We start from the raw sequence: 5,204 nt of genomic DNA on the forward strand, positions 1-5,204 counted from the left end.
AGCTCGAGGGCTACTTAAATTACTAGGACTACTTATGATGGATGGCACTGAAGGGAGATATATAAAAATGTGTTGTTGGGAATGTCTAAGCTTACCTCAAGTTGCAATATTAATGCTCAGCGCTGAATAAAAACTCTGGAGAGCAGACGTTTGAGATGTGTATGGAAGAATATCTAACAAATCAATACTGCCTAAACGATTCATATAGTGTATATCTTTAAATTAATTAAATATTATACAGAGTAGTTATTGAAACCTCAAGCGAACTGTGTCATAGATGCAAAGAGTTGCGGTTTATGGTTTTAATTCTGAGTGAAGTGTAAGGCATAATATTGATGACGATAATAATGAATGAGCACAATGCTTAACTAATCTGAAAAGTTTCAATCCGAAAACACTTTTTTTCACATCTCTGTATCACTATATATATTTTATTGGTTACGTTACTGTGACTCGCTATCATACGTATTTATAACGAATAGTAACAAGCTAAGAAACCCTTAAAGTGATAGAGATATTTTGATGTATTTCTTCTATAATATATTTGCAATACGTTTTTGATTGTTTATTATAAATAAAAGCCTGCAATCAATTCTCATTTAGAAGCACAAATTTCTAATTATAGATTTTCATTGAATCCAATTAGACATTCTATAAAATGAAAACCAATATACTTCAGACCAATATTTGACTCAATAACCATAAATCCATTATTTATATACTTGTCCTATGTAATAATACAGCTTAATGTATAGCTGTATTCTCCATCCTTTCAGTCTCTGTATCCTATGTAACGCCTACACGAAACCTGTATCCCGTATTCGCATCATCTAATCCATGTTTGGCATGATGACTGAAACTACCACGCTCGGAAGAAATCTCCTGTGGCAAACTTGAAAATTCTTATTTCAATTTACTGCTTCGCTTATTGCGTATCGAAAAGACAATCTAATTAAACTTTTTCAGCAAATGAAAGTTGGCACAACGAATAAAAAATAAACGAAAAATATTTGTATGTTAACACCTTTTTTATTTCGTTATATAACATAATGTGAATGTCCATGCGTATATGGGATTCATAGCTGTCACAATAACTCGGATGTGTTACGGACGTCACGGCGATACAGGCACAGGGAAGGGGAAGGGGACAGAGAGGCACAGATATACAGGGATACAAAGCAGTAAGTAGCCTGGCACACAAAAATCTATTTTAATAATTTCTTTCGAAAATTCTGTTAACAGGACGAGAAAAAATTTGTTTTAAAACATTTTTGTGTTCATGACATGAATACTTCGCATGCAGCCACTCTAATATGAGTCCCATGTGTCCCAATTCGTAAAAATTTTTATATAATCAAAAATTATATGTACATCGGCACATAAATCTATATATATACATATATATATATCATATGTGATGTATGTATAGATTTTAATATGTGTATTCATAACGTTGCATGAGCTTAGACAAAGCATAAGCCAATTTTCACGCAACAGGATATTGGTAAAGTTTTCTCACACTTTTTTCGTTATCGTTTTCGTTTTCGTTTTCATGTCCTATGTCCTTTTGTTCCTTTTCACTTCATTCATGTTTTTTTCCAATACGAATCTTTTTGGTATTCTCCATCCCGTCTCGCACATTTGTATGAATATCTATGGCCAATATATGTATATATGATGCGAAGACATTTTTTACAACTCATACTACTCGCATTTTAAAATTTGTTTCATCATTATTATCATCACTTTTTGTTATTCCTTACATATAATTTTTTATTCATATTGATAAGCAGACAATATAAATTGTTTCGATTTTGAAATATTTTCTTTTAATACGGGTATCCAGCCAACGTACATATGAGTGCGGATGCATCCTTCCTGCCAGCCTACTTGCTTCTATTCTCACCCTTAAGCGAACTTTGGGAATTTTCATCCTGCTGACATTGTTAAAAAACTTTTCCCAATGTATCTCCTTCGGTCTCCTTTTTTACCCAATTTATTGTTGGACACTTTTACTTTTTATTGTTATTATTTATATACTTATTCCTTTATATTTGGATTATTAATGCGAGTTCTTGCAATTTTGCTTTCCCTGTTTTTCATGGTAGAGCTCCTCATTGCAGAGGATCGCCCGGATTGATGGATAATATTTCCTAGTGCGGTTGGCAACATAAATTATTTGAAAACATTACAAAGCATTTGTGAAATGTTTTTTAAATGCAATAATAATAATTGTCTGACAAATGCCTTTAAATGTTATTAAATTGATTGCTAATACCACAACAAAGGGAATATAAATGCCCTAAATTAACATTAAATTGCTCTTCTTCTTCTTTTTCTTCTATTTCTTCTTTCTCATTTCACGGTTAGTTGCGGTTTGTGCGTACAAAGGCGGGAATGCTATCAAATGCTATCAAATCTTTGGTATTAACTGTGACAATATTTTTATTCCATTTCATTCTATAATCTTAATAGTTAAGGATTAAAGTACAATAATATATTATTGATAATAATTGTGTGTGGAGAACATTTTATCCAGAACTGAAACATCTATAACATCTATATTGTACACCATATAAAGAAGGTCTTTTAAAGAATACCACACTATTGGTTAGTAGATTCACCTCTCAATATAAAGGCACTAACACAGCTAAAAAATAATCTAGCGAATAACTAATAGCAAATTTTCATTAAATAATCATATACCCAAACACCACATCTCCAGATTAAAACGTACGGTCAATAAAACATACGGGCATTTACGAAACATTACCTGATAATGCTATGAAACTCATATCTATCATAAGTAGCTTTGAAAATGAAAGCAAATTGTCCGATATAAAGTACAGATGCATAGGTGATCCATTAGTTACCGACACTTCAACATCAACATCAACATCAATGTATTTTACCAAAAGTAGTGGCAAAATTTTTGGAGGGTATTTTGTTTTAATGAAACTATAAGCGAAATCAATAAGATTTTGACACAAATGTTGGAAGACCACATTTTTTTTCAAAAATAAAAGTGAGGCTTCACACACTAGAAAGTGTGATTTGTTATACATTATTCTTTATGGATAAGTACAAAACAACTATAATCTACGTAATATACATCAAGTATAGCAATACTCGACTTCGTTATTTTAAAAATAAGTGACAAATATTCTCTTCTAAATATATACTTCTCATCAGCTTTGGCGACCGTTAAATGCGTTTGGTGTTTGATATATGGTTGGTTTTGTGTGTAATTATTTGTAAAGTTTGATGTAAAATATTAAATTGAGTTCTTGTAACTACTTCTATTTTATTTTTCCTTGGTTCCCAAGTTTATTAGAAAGTTGTTAAACGTAAATAAGAAAGCGGTATATCATTTAAATATGGTATATACCATACAATACTGACGTAGTGTGAAATTTATGTAAAATATTTTATACATATAATTCTCATCAACTTCGGTGGCTTTATTCTATAAAGTGCGTCTTAATTCAATGTTCTAATTGATTATGGAGTTTAATATAAAATGTTGAGTTGAATTTTGGTTAGTATTTTTTCGTCTTTAATACGGCTGGTTAATCAGACGGTGCTAAAAAAATAATTAGGAAAGTTGTATTTCATTTAAATATGTTGGTATGGTTTCAAAGGCTCTTGAATTGGGAGTGTTCCTTGCGTAAAAAATGTTGGAGAAGACTACGGTTATGAATAATTTCAGTTTAAATTAAGTTCATTTAAAATTGAAAAGGTATCATTCGCTGCAATTAACGGAATTATGTGAGTTATTTCTTGGCTCGTGTTTAGTGAATTAATTCAAGTTAAAAATTAAAATGGAGGAAATAAAAAGTCAATATAGAAAAACATAAATGCAATAGGATTATTGAGGGAAGTCATCTCTTTGAATGCAAACATTTTATGATGTGGAATCCCAATACTACTCAAGCTCAAAGATAACTACAATTTCAAAGAAAAATCAACAATTTAAAAATTTAAAAAAAATTATAGAAAAAAACTGATTAATAAATTTTCTGTATCCAATCAATCTGAAATTGCATGTTTTTTTTTATCATTAAAAATGTTGTATTTATAGATAGGCTGTAGATGAAACTAGTATTATAAATGTTGGTTGACAAATAATTAATAGGAAAGTGATAACACCATGTTTAAAGAAAACTGAAAAATACTTTTCGATATTTAGGAAGGTTCTTGTGGAACTAATTGGATCGGAACAATCTATGATAACCAAGTAGATTAATTTTGAAATGACTTCAATGCAATATAAATACACTGTCGATAGTGAATAATAAATAAAACTGTGACTATGGAAACTATTTGCAGCTCTGATAAATATACATAGTACATAGTATGATAATTCTATGTACTTTGTTAAAGGAGTTCCTGAAATGTCAATTGTTAATACAGTGGATACGAGTAGAATTAGTGTATTTTTACAGAAACCACTGTAACCAGCAATGGCTGAGAGACATAGTTCATAGTTCATGAGAGACATGGTTTTATATTCAACACATAGTGGTTTAGTGGATTCCATAATTTTCAGATGCAAATTTATTCGCTCGGTTTATCGAATTTCGCAGGCTAAGATATGTTGTAGTGGTAGTGTACTTAAGAAGTGTCTGCTTTTAAATAGATGAAAATTCCGTAAACACAATTTTCTAATGCATTGAAGTCATTTGTTCAGTGGCAAAAAGATATAGTTTGCTTCAAATGCTTTCATACTGAAAATTCGAAATCTATTCGAAGTCTGTTAGTTCAATCAAATTCAATTTGAGGTTAAAAAATACGGGACTCTGAAAAGCTGCAGTTCATTTCAGCTAAACTCTTCATAAAAATAGGAAAGTTTTACAATTAACTTGAAGTTAGTGTATCTGCATGATGATTACTGAAGTTTTAACAAAGCAATTAATTTATTGTTGTTTTGTTTTATTTACTTTTATATAATTTATTATTATTTTATTATTAATTATTAATAAATATAAATAAAAAATATGATTAATTCAATTATTTTACAGCTAGTTTGTGATTTCGTTCACAACAAATCAACAAAACTCCAGAAAAATGTGCAAACATAAAAGTCAAATACGGCTTTGGATCAGTTGAGCTTCAAAGTTGGCAGGGCACCAATTCGATTCCTGGTACTTGCAGTCTCAAAAAATTATTTACGAATAATTAAATACAACAATTATTTTAAAGAC

This window comes from Teleopsis dalmanni, chromosome X (assembly GCF_002237135.1).
Source record: "Teleopsis dalmanni isolate 2A chromosome X, ASM223713v2, whole genome shotgun sequence".
In the NCBI taxonomy this organism is placed as follows: domain Eukaryota; kingdom Metazoa; phylum Arthropoda; class Insecta; order Diptera; family Diopsidae; genus Teleopsis; species Teleopsis dalmanni.